The following is a 17707-nucleotide window of genomic DNA, read 5'->3' as shown; positions in this document are numbered from 1 at the left end:
GGATTGCCGCAGGCTGATCCACAGCCTGCTCAGAGACTATTCCATCATGGACAGTCCGGACGACAGCGCCGAGGAGGAGGTTTAGACCTCTTCCATGCCCCCTCCCTCCTTTTCCCGTTATGTGCGTCTTTCAATAAAGCTTCGGGCCTGTGATTTCCCCACCCTATCCCCCTTTTCCCCTACCCCCATCCCCCAATCACCGGTTCGTCGTTATTTATTGTCTAACTTTTTCTTTCAGCTTGAGTGTTATGGATAAGCATAGGAGTGTGATGTATAGTTTAGTGCGTCGTACTCTATGGCTATGTAAGAAGGATTGTATAGTTCTGTGTGTACGGGGCTGCGGCACTGTACACGGTTTGTTACCTTTTTGTGAGTAGTGCATGATAATAAAGATGCTGTTAAATCAAAAATCTGTTCTTATCAGTTTAATATCTGATACGTCCCCTATCTGGGGACCATATATTAAATGGATTTTTAGAACAGGGAGATGGAAAAAGAGCTTGCTCTGTCCACTCCACGCATTGACCTGGTATTGCAGTACCTCCAGGACCGGTGCACCCCTTCTTAACCCAGTTTCCAAAAGCAGAACTCAATTCACCTGATTCATATTAGCCCGATTTAATGAATTGGAAGAAAGCATACGTCTTCATATGCACCTCAATTTGGCCCATTCACTTTTCACACTTCCTCCTTTTGTTTTTTATCTTTCACACTTTTTACTTTCTTTATTCATCCAAATAGCAAACTCATCACCACTCAACCTGACCAACTCGGCTATGTCCCGTGCTGCAGTATCTTGTCCTCTGTCTTATCTAGATCATTTGCAATTGAATGGAATAGATCCCTTTTGGACAAAGTGGATTCACCTGCTGCTGCAGTGACCACAGGTGTGATAAGATCTAGAATTGGCATCTGGTGCGATCTCTCCGCTTCCACTCCAAATAAAGTTACCTGTTTATTCCTATCATGCATTGGTTTTTGGTGTTTTCTTTGAGCAATGATGATGGCTTCAGTGATCTGTTGGCTCCCCCTCCTGGAGGAAGAGTTTGCTTGCTCTTGGACATTCTAAAAGAGAGGTCATGAGAGACATTTAGCTTCTGAGCACAATTGGGGACAGTCATGGGTGATGAATGATTTGCAACCTGCTGTGAAGCCTGATACCGCAATATAAGGAACGTCAAATACTAAGAATGGGCGGCCTATGAAAGAATTAGTACTTTCATTAAGTATACTTAAACGGCTAATTGGGAATAGACAAACTGTAAAAAGCCCTCTGAGAAAGCCCCTCTCTAACCTTTGTTAGTAAGCTTTTCTGTAGTCTGCCTGTTGATGTATTTTCCGTTTGAACAGTGCACAACATGAAGAGACGGAACACTGGCGGCTTGTCACAATGCCCCCCGCTGACATCACAATAGCGCTGCTGCCTAGAAAGCTAGCTGCGCAGCAGAAGTTTCTCTTTGGGTGGGAGGTGGGCTAGTGGAAGGAGGGGGCAAGCTTTTTTTTTTTTTTTTTTTTTCCCGGGTGGTAGGGGGATGATAGGAGAAGGGATGCGGGTGGTGAGAAGGGTACAGAGGGCAGGGTTTGGGGGCTGGGAAGGAAAGGGAAAAGATTAGGGTTTGGGGATGATGAAAGGGCTTTCTACGGGTAAGGATGGCAAAGGGTGGCAGTGACGGGAAGTCAGGCGACCTGTCCTGTCCGTCTTTATGTATCATGAATTGGAAAGACTGCAAGGGGGAGGGGAGTTGCTTGCGCCCAAAAGGAGGAGTTATTCAGATTCATTGCAGTGGGCGGCGGCTGCAAAACGCACCATTCTTCTTGTTTTTGCTCTGCAAAGCAGCCTTTTCAAGGGTTGGCTTGGGTGACAAAATGTCTTCTGTAGGTGTGGGTTTGTCTCCCCTCACTCTCTCTCCCTAAGATGTGTCCGGCATAGGCCAGGGTGCCACTCGAGGCCCAAACCAATTCTGGTTATCGCTTCTCGGCCTTTTGGCTAAGATCAAGTGTAGTATCGTTCGAAAAGGTGGTTTAAGGCTCCGGCCACCTTAGTACAATGATGCAATGCACACTGGAAGGTTGCACTTGTTAGTACTTTGGGAGGATAGTATATCCATCTAGAGGAAACCATGGCCCTACCAGGATTGAGGCTATTAGACTGAGTAAGTGTGGGGGTTATGGTGCAATGTGCCCCAGGAATGGACACCCTGGAGGGAGTCTGAACTTGCTAGGTTGGGACCCTGGTAAGCCTCAGACTCTGTCGCACGCCGCGCCTTGCCTATTCATACTTTCCAAGCATATTGCCCTATCCTGGCCTTCTGGCTAAGAAGGGAAATTTTTATAATCCCGGTCGGAGGTCCGGTCAGCTTTGGGCTGAGAAACCAACACCCGGTTGGAGGTCCGGGTCAGCTTTGGCTGAGAAACCAACACCCGGTTGGAGGTCCGGTTAGCCTTGGGCTGAGAAACCAACACCCGGTTGGAGGTCCGGTCAGCCTTGGGCTGAGAAACCAACACCCGGTTGGAGGTCCGGTCAGCCTTGGGCTGAGAAACTAACACCGGTTGACGGTCCGGGCAGTCTCGGCTGCGAAACCAACGACTAGTAGCTCCCTACTCCACTTGGGTAAGATGCCTCGGTGGACGCTGGGAGCAACAACAAGGCTCAACCAGGCTTCGGCTTGGGGGAGCACCGAAGATCCCTGACCCTTGCTGTGGCCTTCTGGCTCGGAGGGACGGGGTTGATTTTTGGGGATCCTCTTCTCACGGAGGGGTCCACACGAATCCTAGCCTTTGCACTGTTTTTGGTGTGACTTCGGTCATGCATTTTTGCGGTGCTTTGGAAAGCTTCATTAAATCAAATCTGTTCTTATCAGTTTAATATCTGATACGTCCCCTATCTGGGGACCATATATTAAATGGATTTTTAGAACAGGGAGATGGAAAAAGAGCTTGCTCTGTCCACTCCACGCATTGACCTGGTATTGCAGTACCTCCAGGACCGGTGCACCCCTTCTTAACCCAGTTTCCAAAAGCAGAACTCAATTCACCTGATTCATATTAGCCCGATTTAATGAATTGGAAGAAAGCATACGTCTTCATATGCACCTCAATTTGGCCCATTCACTTTTCACACTTCCTCCTTTTGTTTTTTATCTTTCACACTTTTTACTTTCTTTATTCATCCAAATAGCAAACTCATCACCACTCAACCTGACCAACTCGGCTATGTCCCGTGCTGCAGTATCTTGTCCTCTGTCTTATCTAGATCATTTGCAATTGAATGGAATAGATCCCTTTTGGACAAAGTGGATTCACCTGCTGCTGCAGTGACCACAGGTGTGATAAGATCTAGAATTGGCATCTGGTGCGATCTCTCCGCTTCCACTCCAAATAAAGTTACCTGTTTATTCCTATCATGCATTGGTTTTTGGTGTTTTCTTTGAGCAATGATGATGGCTTCAGTGATCTGTTGGCTCCCCCTCCTGGAGGAAGAGTTTGCTTGCTCTTGGACATTCTAAAAGAGAGGTCATGAGAGACATTTAGCTTCTGAGCACAATTGGGGACAGTCATGGGTGATGAATGATTTGCAACCTGCTGTGAAGCCTGATACCGCAATATAAGGAACGTCAAATACTAAGAATGGGCGGCCTATGAAAGAATTAGTACTTTCATTAAGTATACTTAAACGGCTAATTGGGAATAGACAAACTGTAAAAAGCCCTCTGAGAAAGCCCCTCTCTAACCTTTGTTAGTAAGCTTTTCTGTAGTCTGCCTGTTGATGTATTTTCCGTTTGAACAGTGCACAACATGAAGAGACGGAACACTGGCGGCTTGTCACAATGCCCCCCGCTGACATCACAATAGCGCTGCTGCCTAGAAAGGCTAGCTGCGCAGCAGAAGTTTCTCTTTGGGTGGGAGGTGGGCTAGTGGAAGGAGGGGGCAAGCTTTTTTTTTTTTTTTTTTTTTTCCCGGGTGGTAGGGGGATGATAGGAGAAGGGATGCGGGTGGTGAGAAGGGTACAGAGGGCAGGGTTTGGGGGCTGGGAAGGAAAGGGAAAAGATTTGGGTTTGGGGATGATGAAAGGGCTTTCTACGGGTAAGGATGGCAAAGGGTGGCAGTGACGGGAAGTCAGGCGACCTGTCCTGTCCGTCTTTATGTATCATGAATTGGAAAGACTGCAAGGGGGAGGGGAGTTGCTTGCGCCCAAAAGGAGGAGTTATTCAGATTCATTGCAGTGGGCGGCGGCTGCAAAACGCACCATTCTTCTTGTTTTTGCTCTGCAAAGCAGCCTTTTCAAGGGTTGGCTTGGGTGACAAAATGTCTTCTGTAGGTGTGGGTTTGTCTCCCCTCACTCTCTCTCCCTAAGATGTGTCCGGCATAGGCCAGGGTGCCACTCGAGGCCCAAACCAATTCTGGTTATCGCTTCTCGGCCTTTTGGCTAAGATCAAGTATAGTATCGTTCGAAGAGGTGCTTTAAGGCTCCGGCCACCTTAGTACAATGCTGCAATGCACACTGGAAGGTTGCACTTGTTAGTACTTTGGGAGGATAGTATATCCATCTAGAGGAAACCATGGCCCTACCAGGATTGAGGCTATTAGACTGAGTAAGTGTGGGGGTTATGGTGCAATGTGCCCCAGGAATGGACACCCTGGAGGGAGTCTGAACTTGCTAGGTTGGGACCCTGGTAAGCCTCAGACTCTGTCGCACGCCGCGCCTTGCCTATTCATACTTTCCAAGCATATTGCCCTATCCTGGCCTTCTGGCTAAGAAGGGAAATTTTTATAATCCCGGTCGGAGGTCCGGTCAGCTTTGGGCTGAGAAACCAACACCCGGTTGGAGGTCCGGGGTCAGCTTTGGCTGAGAAACCAACACCCGGTTGGAGGTCCGGTTAGCCTTGGGCTGAGAAACCAACACCCGGTTGGAGGTCCGGTCAGCCTTGGGCTGAGAAACCAACACCCGGTTGGAGGTCCGGTCAGCCTTGGGCTGAGAAACCAACACCGGTTGACGGTCCGGGCAGTCTCGGCTGCGAAACCAATGACTAGTAGCTCCCTACTCCACTTGGGTAAGATGCCTCGGTGGACGCTGGGAGCAACAACAAGGCTCAACCAGGCTTCAGCTTGGGGGAGCACCGAAGATCCCTGACCCTCGCTGTGGCCTTCTGGCTCGGAGGGACGGGGTTGATTTTTGGGGATCCTCTTCTCACGGAGGGGTCCACACGAATCCTAGCCTTTGCACTGTTTTTGGTGTGACTTCGGTCATGCATTTTTGCGGTGCTTTGGAAAGCTTCATTAAATCAAAAATCTGTTCTTATCAGTTTAATATCTGATACGTCCCCTATCTGGGGACCATATATTAAATGGATTTTTAGAACAGGGAGATGGAAAAAGAGCTTGCTCTGTCCACTCCACGCATTGACCTGGTATTGCAGTACCTCCAGGACCGGTGCACCCCTTCTTAACCCAGTTTCCAAAAGCAGAACTCAATTCACCTGATTCATATTAGCCCGATTTAATGAATTGGAAGAAAGCATACGTCTTCATATGCACCTCAATTTGGCCCATTCACTTTTCACACTTCCTCCTTTTGTTTTTTATCTTTCACACTTTTTACTTTCTTTATTCATCCAAATAGCAAACTCATCACCACTCAACCTGACCAACTCGGCTATGTCCCGTGCTGCAGTATCTTGTCCTCTGTCTTATCTAGATCATTTGCAATTGAATGGAATAGATCCCTTTTGGACAAAGTGGATTCACCTGCTGCTGCAGTGACCACAGGTGTGATAAGATCTAGAATTGGCATCTGGTGCGATCTCTCCGCTTCCACTCCAAATAAAGTTACCTGTTTATTCCTATCATGCATTGGTTTTTGGTGTTTTCTTTGAGCAATGATGATGGCTTCAGTGATCTGTTGGCTCCCCCTCCTGGAGGAAGAGTTTGCTTGCTCTTGGACATTCTAAAAGAGAGGTCATGAGAGACATTTAGCTTCTGAGCACAATTGGGGACAGTCATGGGTGATGAATGATTTGCAACCTGCTGTGAAGCCTGATACCGCAATATAAGGAACGTCAAATACTAAGAATGGGCGGCCTATGAAAGAATTAGTACTTTCATTAAGTATACTTAAACGGCTAATTGGGAATAGACAAACTGTAAAAAGCCCTCTGAGAAAGCCCCTCTCTAACCTTTGTTAGTAAGCTTTTCTGTAGTCTGCCTGTTGATGAATTTTCCGTTTGAACAGTGCACAACATGAAGAGACGGAACACTGGCGGCTTGTCACAATGCCCCCCGCTGACATCACAATAGCGCTGCTGCCTAGAAAGCTAGCTGCGCAGCAGAAGTTTCTCTTTGGGTGGGAGGTGGGCTAGTGGAAGGAGGGGGCAAGCTTTTTTTTTTTTTTTTTTTTCCCGGGTGGTAGGGGGATGATAGGAGAAGGGATGCGGGTGGTGAGAAGGGTACAGAGGGCAGGGTTTGGGGGCTGGGAAGGAAAGGGAAAAGATTAGGGTTTGGGGATGATGAAAGGGCTTTCTACGGGTAAGGATGGCAAAGGGTGGCAGTGACGGGAAGTCAGGCGACCTGTCCTGTCCGTCTTTATGTATCATGAATTGGAAAGACTGCAAGGGGGAGGGGAGTTGCTTGCGCCCAAAAGGAGGAGTTATTCAGATTCATTGCAGTGGGCGGCGGCTGCAAAACGCACCATTCTTCTTGTTTTTGCTCTGCAAAGCAGCCTTTTCAAGGGTTGGCTTGGGTGACAAAATGTCTTCTGTAGGTGTGGGTTTGTCTCCCCTCACTCTCTCTCCCTAAGATGTGTCCGGCATAGGCCAGGGTGCCACTCGAGGCCCAAACCAATTCTGGTTATCGCTTCTCGGCCTTTTGGCTAGGATCAAGTGCTTTTCAGGCAGGAGATCCTAGTTGACGGGCACTCGGGTACCCCTCTCCTTGGCCTGGCAGGATCGTCCACTTCGGTGGGCTTCACCTGCCTGCTGCTTTTGGGGAGAGGGATTAGTCCCAGGGTAACGGGTTGCGATCCCCCCCAGCGCTCAGGTGTTCTCTGTACAGAACTCTGGGTGCGCAGGTTGCAAGTGGCGGCAATTTGCATTTGTTGCGTTTTTCCATGGAGGTTGACCCCAACCTCGTGCCTCCCTTTGCGAGGCTGAAAAATACCGTCCGGGTCCACTTTACGGATGGTGGTTCCGATTCTAGGAATTTGGGGTATGTAGTCCAGGACGTGCTCGAGAAACTTCTCCATGTGAGGAAGGAAGAAATTTTGTCCATCCAGGACTACCCCAGACGTGGAGACTATGATGTTACGTTCACAGGAGAAGGGATTTTCAGAGATGTATTGAACAGGGTAAGACAGGTTGAAGATGATCCAGTGTTAAATGGGATCCAGGTTATCGAGCACGTCCTGGATGAGGTAAAAATGGTTGTTGTAAAAATATTCTCACCTTTTGTTACTGCTCCTGAAATCATGTCTTTTTTAGCTATTTATTTCAAGAGTGTTAAGTGTATTGGTAAGATTTTAAATGAATTTAATATATGGACATCTAAATGGAAATTTTTAGTCAAATGTGTAAGGAATCCTTATGTACCGGGTGGGGTGCAGCTCCCACCCGCCCGGTTCAAGATAGGACAAACAAATGGGGATTTTTATTTTTCTGGTATGCCCGCTTATTGTAGGATCTGTGGAAAATATGGCCATGCTAAAGAGCATTGTAAGTCAACATGTAGGAATTGTGCTGCTCAGGATCATGAAACAAAAGATTGTAAAAAGGAAAAGAAATGCAGTTTTTGTCAGACCCCTGGTCATTTTTATTTTTCATGTCCTCACAGGTTCCGGGAGGAGGAGCAGAGGGGAAAGCCCAACACATCCGGACAGGAGCCATCAGATCGGACCACCCATCAGGAGGAGGAACAACAACCCGGAGCCTCAGGAGGTGGCGAGAGTGTGCCACCTGACGGTGGCTCCTCCGAGGCTGTGACGGGTAAAAAATCTGACCACAAGAGCTGGCTACATGACCACAGGGAAGGCAAAAGGAGGGCTGAGAAAGATCAAAAAGGTACCGTCGGTAAGACCAAGAGGGAGCGACAAAAGGTCGACACCGAGTCCCACACGCAGTCTGGGTCTCCTAATACCGAGGGTGGTGACTGGTCAGTGGTTTCCCGAAAAAAGAAGAAAGATAGTTCTGTGGGGGCAGTTTGTGGGGAACAGATGGACACGTCTCCGGAAGGGGTTGTGGACGCTGGGCCCCCTCCTGGGGTCCTGGACCCTGTCCCTTCGGGTGGGGTTCGGGACCTTGCTGCCTCCGGGGACTCAGAGGCTCTGCCATGTGCACAACCCCCCACTGTAAGACGACCTTCCTTAGGTCAGGGGGGTGTGGCGGAGCCTCAAGGGGACCCACCTGATACAGACCTAAACGATCAGCCAATGGAGACCCAGCGCGTGGTGCCTGTCAGCCCTCCGAGCTACGCCGATGTAGTGTCGGGTTCTTTTCCAAGTGGTAGTCTTTCCTCCTCCACGGAGTCGCTCATTACGGTCGGATCGATTGAGAGCGAGAGCGCAAATTCGGTGGTCTGATCGGGCTCCTCGGATAGGTAAACTTCTTGCTCTTACTAACCCACTAACCTTTTTTTTATGATGGCAGAGCTGAAAGGTATTTCTCTTAATGTAAGAGGCATAAAAACTAAAATAAGAAGAACCGCCCTTTTAAATTTTTTAACATGCCTTACTGCATCAGTGTTCTTTTTACAGGAGTGTAACATCCCAAATAAGATGTCTTATCAAAAATATAAGGAAGAGTGGAAACATGGGCCATCCGTCTGGTCAGGGTCTAATGCCATAGGATCAGCAGGGGTCGCTATACTTTTTAAAGGGGATGTTTTAATTGATTTTATCCAGGAAATTTTACCAGGTCGCATTTTATTGGTTAAAGCTTTTATACATGGTAAAAGATGGCAGTTTTTAAATTTTTATGGGTCACCTGATAAAAATGAGAGAACTGAAATGTTAGAGCTTTTACCTTTATTTATTAATAATTCTGAACCTTTTATTTTGGCAGGCGATTTTAATTGTGTTTTAAAAGGTGAAAACCGGCGTTCCAGTTCTGTAAGTAGAAATTATGACAAAACCTCGGGAATACTAAGTAACATCATAAAAGACGCCAGATTAATTGATGTATATAAAGAGTGTAATAGAGGTAGCCCGGAGGACGCCGGTTTCACCTGGAGCAATGCTATTTGTAGCTCAAGGATAGATTTTATCTTTGGTTCAGACAAAATAATACCTACGAAATGTGAAGTTTTAACCAATATTTTTTCAGATCACAAACTTTTATCTTTTAGTGTCAAAACAAATGAAAACAAGAAGTGTGGTAAGAAAACTTGGAAAATGAATGTGTCCCTTTTAAATGACCCACAGATTTTATCAGATTTTATTACATTTTATCAAAAATGTAGGAGGGATAAAAGCCCTAATCTTTCTATAAGTGCATGGTGGGAGAGGATGAAGGTAAAAATAAGAGATTTTTTTATTAAAAAAAGTATACATAAAGCCAAAGAAAGATATGAGGTGTATAAAGCCCTAAATACCCGGTTACAGACATTGATTAAATTTAAAGATAATGGTTTGGAGGTGGATAATGATATTTTAAAATTAAAAGAGGAAATAGCAAAATGGATAGAGCAAAAAGGTAAAGAAATTATTTTCCGCTCCAGAGTCAAAAATATAGAAAAAGATGAAAAATGCTCCCGTTATTTCTTCATGAAAAATAAAAAGGAAAAGGTAATATTTGATAATATTGATGGGGAAAAGAATATAACAACTATGTTGGGAAAAGTGGAGGAATATTTTACTAATCTTTTTAATGAGAAAACAGTTGATCAAAATTTACTGAATGATTCATTAGAAGAACTAAACTGTGTTTTAGACCCGACCTCCCAAGAGTTTTTATCCCAAGTTTTAACCCATCAAGAGATTTTAGAAACTATTAAGAGTTTTAAAAGCGGTAAAGTTCCTGGTCCTGATGGCATCCCCATAGAGTTTTATGTGAGTTTTTATGACATTTTAAAAGATGATTTGTTTTCTCTTTTTACTGAGGTTTTTAACAATAAGATTTTACTTAATTCATGGAAGAAAGGAGAAGTCTCATTGTTATTCAAAAAAGGTGACAAATCAAAGCTGGAGAATTGGAGGCCCATTACCCTTCTAAACTGTGATTATAAAATAATGGCCAAAATCTGTGCAAATCGACTTAAAACGGTAATTAGCAAAATTGTGCATTCAAACCAAGTATGCGGAGTGCCAGGAAGGAGTATATGGGATAACCTGAATCTAGTAAAAGATTGTATGGAGGATGTCAAGAGCAGAAAAGGGAAAATGGCGATTTTATCAATTGATTTTGAAAAAGCATTTGATCGTGTCTCACATTTTTACCTTTTTAAAGTTTTAGAAAAGATGGGCATACCAGACGGGTTTTTATTATCTCTTAAGGCGTTTTATACTGATTGCACAAGTAAGATTTTAGTAAATGGTTTTAAGTCACAGGATGTGCTTTTAAAATCAGGGGTGAAGCAGGGGTGCCCCTTGTCCCCACTACTTTTTATCTGTGCACTTGAACCCTTACTGTGTGCTATACGGCGAGATGAGAGGATCCGTGGTGTACCTCTACCTGGGGGCAAAGGAGTGGAGGCCAAGGTAGTAGGTTACATGGATGACGTGGCATTCCTCTGTCGTGACGCCCCTTCGCTGACAAGAGCTATTGATCGTATTCAACCCTTTTGTTTGTCCTCAGGTTTTAAGATAAATTTTAATAAATGTAATATTTTAAATGTGGGGGGAATGCTTTTAACTGATGTTTCCATTGCTGTAACTGAGTCCCTTACTATTTTAGGTGTAACATTCAGTGAGCAAAATGATGGTGGTAGTAGTTGGGACTCAGTTGCTCAGAAAGTTAATATGAAAATATGCATGTGGAACATGAGAAAACTGACAATGGAGGGTAAAGTATTGATTTTAAAAATGGTGATTTTACCCCTTTTATTGTATCTCAGTCTTGTTTTCCCCCCACCTGTGAATGTTTTAAAGAAAATTACTAAAAATTGTTTTACCTTTTTCTGGGGCTCTAAAATGGAGAAGCTGAAAAGAGAGATTGTCATAAAACAAAAGACAAATGGTGGTAAAGATTTTCCTGATTTTAATAGGTTTCTTTTAATCCATTTTTTCTGTTACTGTTTTAATGCCATTTTTAAAGATCACTATTGGTCCTATTTTATGCGTTTTAACACAGGTTTTTTTATGAGAAAGTTTGGATGGTTTGAAATTGTTTTATCTCTCCCCCATGCTTTTAACCTGCCAGCGCATTATGAGATTTTAAGGAAAATAGTGTCTGATTTTAGCCTAAGTAAGAAAAAAGTAGAGGAATTAACTAATAGTAAGAAACTAATAAAGGAACTACGTAATGATGAGGCAATATGCAGTATTAACAGATTTGATGATGATAAAAGTAAATGTATTTGGAAATTAATTAGTGTCTTTTATCTTTTTAATGAACAGAGAGATCTGGCTTGGAGCTGTGCGCACCAGTGTCTTCCTTGCCGGGCATTCCAGTATAGAAGAGGATTTGTGAGGTCTGCCATCTGCCCAAGATCCGGATGCCAAGAACAAGAGACTGTAAAGCATATATTATGGACTTGTTGGTTTGCAAAACGGTTCTGGAGAAGACTTTGCCCCCTGTTGGAAAAGATGGCAGGCCTCAAGGACTTGGACTATCATGCCATATTGTACGGACTTGTGGAATGCCCAACACCGGACCAAAAAATAATGGCTTGGAAGACACTGAACTGTGCCAAGTCAGCTCTCTGGAAAGCACGGAACATTGCTATTTTTAAACAAGATATTTTATCAGTGAATGATGTTTTAAAATTATGTATTAGCGAAATGTATATTTATTTTTTAATTGACAAGAAAAAGGACGTAACTGTGTCCAAAAAATGGCTTGCCAGCCAATGGAATTCTTTCATTTAAATGTTTGTACATGTTTTATTGCTTTTACATATATGTTATTATAAATTTCATTCGCTGTAAATCTTGTTAAATTTTAAAATAAACTGGTTTTACCCCTATGAGGGGGTAGCCAAATTAAAAAAAATCTGTTCTTATCAGTTTAATATCTGATACGTCCCCTATCTGGGGACCATATATTAAATGGATTTTTAGAACAGGGAGATGGAAAAAGAGCTTGCTCTGTCCACTCCACGCATTGACCTGGTATTGCAGTACCTCCAGGACCGGTGCACCCCTTCTTAACCCAGTTTCCAAAAGCAGAACTCAATTCACCTGATTCATATTAGCCCGATTTAATGAATTGGAAGAAAGCATACGTCTTCATATGCACCTCAATTTGGCCCATTCACTTTTCACACTTCCTCCTTTTGTTTTTTATCTTTCACACTTTTTACTTTCTTTATTCATCCAAATAGCAAACTCATCACCACTCAACCTGACCAACTCGGCTATGTCCCGTGCTGCAGTATCTTGTCCTCTGTCTTATCTAGATCATTTGCAATTGAATGGAATAGATCCCTTTTGGACAAAGTGGATTCACCTGCTGCTGCAGTGACCACAGGTGTGATAAGATCTAGAATTGGCATCTGGTGCGATCTCTCCGCTTCCACTCCAAATAAAGTTACCTGTTTATTCCTATCATGCATTGGTTTTTGGTGTTTTCTTTGAGCAATGATGATGGCTTCAGTGATCTGTTGGCTCCCCCTCCTGGAGGAAGAGTTTGCTTGCTCTTGGACATTCTAAAAGAGAGGTCATGAGAGACATTTAGCTTCTGAGCACAATTGGGGACAGTCATGGGTGATGAATGATTTGCAACCTGCTGTGAAGCCTGATACCGCAATATAAGGAACGTCAAATACTAAGAATGGGCGGCCTATGAAAGAATTAGTACTTTCATTAAGTATACTTAAACGGCTAATTGGGAATAGACAAACTGTAAAAAGCCCTCTGAGAAAGCCCCTCTCTAACCTTTGTTAGTAAGCTTTTCTGTAGTCTGCCTGTTGATGTATTTTCCGTTTGAACAGTGCACAACATGAAGAGACGGAACACTGGCGGCTTGTCACAATGCCCCCCGCTGACATCACAATAGCGCTGCTGCCTAGAAAGCTAGCTGCGCAGCAGAAGTTTCTCTTTGGGTGGGAGGTGGGCTAGTGGAAGGAGGGGGCAAGCTTTTTTTTTTTTTTTTTTTTCCCGGGTGGTAGGGGGATGATAGGAGAAGGGATGCGGGTGGTGAGAAGGGTACAGAGGGCAGGGTTTGGGGGCTGGGAAGGAAAGGGAAAAGATTAGGGTTTGGGGATGATGAAAGGGCTTTCTACGGGTAAGGATGGCAAAGGGTGGCAGTGACGGGAAGTCAGGCGACCTGTCCTGTCCGTCTTTATGTATCATGAATTGGAAAGACTGCAAGGGGGAGGGGAGTTGCTTGCGCCCAAAAGGAGGAGTTATTCAGATTCATTGCAGTGGGCGGCGGCTGCAAAACGCACCATTCTTCTTGTTTTTGCTCTGCAAAGCAGCCTTTTCAAGGGTTGGCTTGGGTGACAAAATGTCTTCTGTAGGTGTGGGTTTGTCTCCCCTCACTCTCTCTCCCTAAGATGTGTCCGGCATAGGCCAGGGTGCCACTCGAGGCCCAAACCAATTCTGGTTATCGCTTCTCGGCCTTTTGGCTAAGATCAAGTGTAGTATCTGTTCTTATCAGTTTAATATCTGATACGTCCCCTATCTGGGGACCATATATTAAATGGATTTTTAGAACAGGGAGATGGAAAAAGAGCTTGCTCTGTCCACTCCACGCATTGACCTGGTATTGCAGTACCTCCAGGACCGGTGCACCCCTTCTTAACCCAGTTTCCAAAAGCAGAACTCAATTCACCTGATTCATATTAGCCCGATTTAATGAATTGGAAGAAAGCATACGTCTTCATATGCACCTCAATTTGGCCCATTCACTTTTCACACTTCCTCCTTTTGTTTTTTATCTTTCACACTTTTTACTTTCTTTATTCATCCAAATAGCAAACTCATCACCACTCAACCTGACCAACTCGGCTATGTCCCGTGCTGCAGTATCTTGTCCTCTGTCTTATCTAGATCATTTGCAATTGAATGGAATAGATCCCTTTTGGACAAAGTGGATTCACCTGCTGCTGCAGTGACCACAGGTGTGATAAGATCTAGAATTGGCATCTGGTGCGATCTCTCCGCTTCCACTCCAAATAAAGTTACCTGTTTATTCCTATCATGCATTGGTTTTTGGTGTTTTCTTTGAGCAATGATGATGGCTTCAGTGATCTGTTGGCTCCCCCTCCTGGAGGAAGAGTTTGCTTGCTCTTGGACATTCTAAAAGAGAGGTCATGAGAGACATTTAGCTTCTGAGCACAATTGGGGACAGTCATGGGTGATGAATGATTTGCAACCTGCTGTGAAGCCTGATACCGCAATATAAGGAACGTCAAATACTAAGAATGGGCGGCCTATGAAAGAATTAGTACTTTCATTAAGTATACTTAAACGGCTAATTGGGAATAGACAAACTGTAAAAAGCCCTCTGAGAAAGCCCCTCTCTAACCTTTGTTAGTAAGCTTTTCTGTAGTCTGCCTGTTGATGTATTTTCCGTTTGAACAGTGCACAACATGAAGAGACGGAACACTGGCGGCTTGTCACAATGCCCCCCGCTGACATCACAATAGCGCTGCTGCCTAGAAAGCTAGCTGCGCAGCAGAAGTTTCTCTTTGGGTGGGAGGTGGGCTAGTGGAAGGAGGGGGCAAGCTTTTTTTTTTTTTTTTTTTTCCCGGGTGGTAGGGGGATGATAGGAGAAGGGATGCGGGTGGTGAGAAGGGTACAGAGGGCAGGGTTTGGGGGCTGGGAAGGAAAGGGAAAAGATTAGGGTTTGGGGATGATGAAAGGGCTTTCTACGGGTAAGGATGGCAAAGGGTGGCAGTGACGGGAAGTCAGGCGACCTGTCCTGTCCGTCTTTATGTATCATGAATTGGAAAGACTGCAAGGGGGAGGGGAGTTGCTTGCGCCCAAAAGGAGGAGTTATTCAGATTCATTGCAGTGGGCGGCGGCTGCAAAACGCACCATTCTTCTTGTTTTTGCTCTGCAAAGCAGCCTTTTCAAGGGTTGGCTTGGGTGACAAAATGTCTTCTGTAGGTGTGGGTTTGTCTCCCCTCACTCTCTCTCCCTAAGATGTGTCCGGCATAGGCCAGGGTGCCACTCAAGGCCCAAACCAATTCTGGTTATCGCTTCTCGGCCTTTTGGCTAAGATCAAGTGTAGTATCTGTTCTTATCAGTTTAATATCTGATACGTCCCCTATCTGGGGACCATATATTAAATGGATTTTTAGAACAGGGAGATGGAAAAAGAGCTTGCTCTGTCCACTCCACGCATTGACCTGGTATTGCAGTACCTCCAGGACCGGTGCACCCCTTCTTAACCCAGTTTCCAAAAGCAGAACTCAATTCACCTGATTCATATTAGCCCGATTTAATGAATTGGAAGAAAGCATACGTCTTCATATGCACCTCAATTTGGCCCATTCACTTTTCACACTTCCTCCTTTTGTTTTTTATCTTTCACACTTTTTACTTTCTTTATTCATCCAAATAGCAAACTCATCACCACTCAACCTGACCAACTCGGCTATGTCCCGTGCTGCAGTATCTTGTCCTCTGTCTTATCTAGATCATTTGCAATTGAATGGAATAGATCCCTTTTGGACAAAGTGGATTCACCTGCTGCTGCAGTGACCACAGGTGTGATAAGATCTAGAATTGGCATCTGGTGCGATCTCTCCGCTTCCACTCCAAATAAAGTTACCTGTTTATTCCTATCATGCATTGGTTTTTGGTGTTTTCTTTGAGCAATGATGATGGCTTCAGTGATCTGTTGGCTCCCCCTCCTGGAGGAAGAGTTTGCTTGCTCTTGGACATTCTAAAAGAGAGGTCATGAGAGACATTTAGCTTCTGAGCACAATTGGGGACAGTCATGGGTGATGAATGATTTGCAACCTGCTGTGAAGCCTGATACCGCAATATAAGGAACGTCAAATACTTAGAATGGGCGGCCTATGAAAGAATTAGTACTTTCATTAAGTATACTTAAACGGCTAATTGGGAATAGACAAACTGTAAAAAGCCCTCTGAGAAAGCCCCTCTCTAACCTTTGTTAGTAAGCTTTTCTGTAGTCTGCCTGTTGATGTATTTTCCGTTTGAACAGTGCACAACATGAAGAGACGGAACACTGGCGGCTTGTCACAATGCCCCCGCTGACATCACAATAGCGCTGCTGCCTAGAAAGCTAGCTGCGCAGCAGAAGTTTCTCTTTGGGTGGGAGGTGGGCTAGTGGAAGGAGGGGGCAAGCTTTTTTTTTTTTTTTTTTTTCCCGGGTGGTAGGGGGATGATAGGAGAAGGGATGCGGGTGGTGAGAAGGGTACAGAGGGCAGGGTTTGGGGGCTGGGAAGGAAAGGGAAAAGATTAGGGTTTGGGGATGATGAAAGGGCTTTCTACGGGTAAGGATGGCAAAGGGTGGCAGTGACGGGAAGTCAGGCGACCTGTCCTGTCCGTCTTTATGTATCATGAATTGGAAAGACTGCAAGGGGGAGGGGAGTTGCTTGCGCCCAAAAGGAGGAGTTATTCAGATTCATTGCAGTGGGCGGCGGCTGCAAAACGCACCATTCTTCTTGTTTTTGCTCTGCAAAGCAGCCTTTTCAAGGGTTGGCTTGGGTGACAAAATGTCTTCTGTAGGTGTGGGTTTGTCTCCCCTCACTCTCTCTCCCTAAGATGTGTCCGGCATAGGCCAGGGTGCCACTCGAGGCCCAAACCAATTCTGGTTATCGCTTCTCGGCCTTTTGGCTAAGATCAAGTGTAGTATCTGTTCTTATCAGTTTAATATCTGATACGTCCCCTATCTGGGGACCATATATTAAATGGATTTTTAGAACAGGGAGATGGAAAAAGAGCTTGCTCTGTCCACTCCACGCATTGACCTGGTATTGCAGTACCTCCAGGACCGGTGCACCCCTTCTTAACCCAGTTTCCAAAAGCAGAACTCAATTCACCTGATTCATATTAGCCCGATTTAATGAATTGGAAGAAAGCATACGTCTTCATATGCACCTCAATTTGGCCCATTCACTTTTCACACTTCCTCCTTTTGTTTTTTATCTTTCACACTTTTTACTTTCTTTATTCATCCAAATAGCAAACTCATCACCACTCAACCTGACCAACTCGGCTATGTCCCGTGCTGCAGTATCTTGTCCTCTGTCTTATCTAGATCATTTGCAATTGAATGGAATAGATCCCTTTTGGACAAAGTGGATTCACCTGCTGCTGCAGTGACCACAGGTGTGATAAGATCTAGAATTGGCATCTGGTGCGATCTCTCCGCTTCCACTCCAAATAAAGTTACCTGTTTATTCCTATCATGCATTGGTTTTTGGTGTTTTCTTTGAGCAATGATGATGGCTTCAGTGATCTGTTGGCTCCCCCTCCTGGAGGAAGAGTTTGCTTGCTTTTGGACATTCTAAAAGAGAGGTCATGAGAGACATTTAGCTTCTGAGCACAATTGGGGACAGTCATGGGTGATGAATGATTTGCAACCTGCTGTGAAGCCTGATACCGCAATATAAGGAACGTCAAATACTAAGAATGGGCGGCCTA

At 44.9% G+C, this 17707-nt stretch overlaps 6 non-coding genes and 2 pseudogenes across 6 annotated transcripts; all 8 read left to right on the top strand.

Moving 5' to 3' along the window:
- The first annotated feature begins 359 nt into the window (after positions 1–359).
- On the top strand, positions 360–563 carry LOC142293162 (U2 spliceosomal RNA; annotated as a pseudogene).
- A 1404-nt stretch (positions 564–1967) lies between these two features.
- LOC142292735 (U2 spliceosomal RNA) lies at positions 1968–2109 on the top strand (annotated as a pseudogene).
- Positions 2110–2806: 697 nt separating this feature from the next.
- LOC142293229 (U2 spliceosomal RNA) lies at positions 2807–3000 on the top strand. The gene has a single exon (XR_012751213.1). It is a non-coding gene; the product is annotated as a U2 spliceosomal RNA (small nuclear RNA).
- A 2246-nt stretch (positions 3001–5246) lies between these two features.
- Positions 5247–5442, top strand: LOC142293225 (U2 spliceosomal RNA). Its single transcript, XR_012751209.1, has one exon. It is a non-coding gene; the product is annotated as a U2 spliceosomal RNA (small nuclear RNA).
- A 6650-nt stretch (positions 5443–12092) lies between these two features.
- LOC142292534 (U2 spliceosomal RNA) lies at positions 12093–12287 on the top strand. The gene has a single exon (XR_012750683.1). It is a non-coding gene; the product is annotated as a U2 spliceosomal RNA (small nuclear RNA).
- Positions 12288–13690: 1403 nt separating this feature from the next.
- Positions 13691–13881, top strand: LOC142293061 (U2 spliceosomal RNA). The gene has a single exon (XR_012751071.1). It is a non-coding gene; the product is annotated as a U2 spliceosomal RNA (small nuclear RNA).
- Positions 13882–15284: 1403 nt separating this feature from the next.
- On the top strand, positions 15285–15475 carry LOC142293059 (U2 spliceosomal RNA). Its single transcript, XR_012751070.1, has one exon. It is a non-coding gene; the product is annotated as a U2 spliceosomal RNA (small nuclear RNA).
- Positions 15476–16877: 1402 nt separating this feature from the next.
- Positions 16878–17068, top strand: LOC142293058 (U2 spliceosomal RNA). The gene has a single exon (XR_012751069.1). It is a non-coding gene; the product is annotated as a U2 spliceosomal RNA (small nuclear RNA).
- The last annotated feature ends 639 nt before the right edge of the window (positions 17069–17707 follow it).

Source organism: Anomaloglossus baeobatrachus, chromosome 2 (genome assembly GCF_048569485.1).
Source record: "Anomaloglossus baeobatrachus isolate aAnoBae1 chromosome 2, aAnoBae1.hap1, whole genome shotgun sequence".
Classification (NCBI taxonomy): Eukaryota; Metazoa; Chordata; class Amphibia; order Anura; family Aromobatidae; genus Anomaloglossus; species Anomaloglossus baeobatrachus.
The sequence above is the reverse complement of the archived record's forward strand: the minus strand, read 5'-3'. Positions and strand labels throughout refer to the sequence as shown.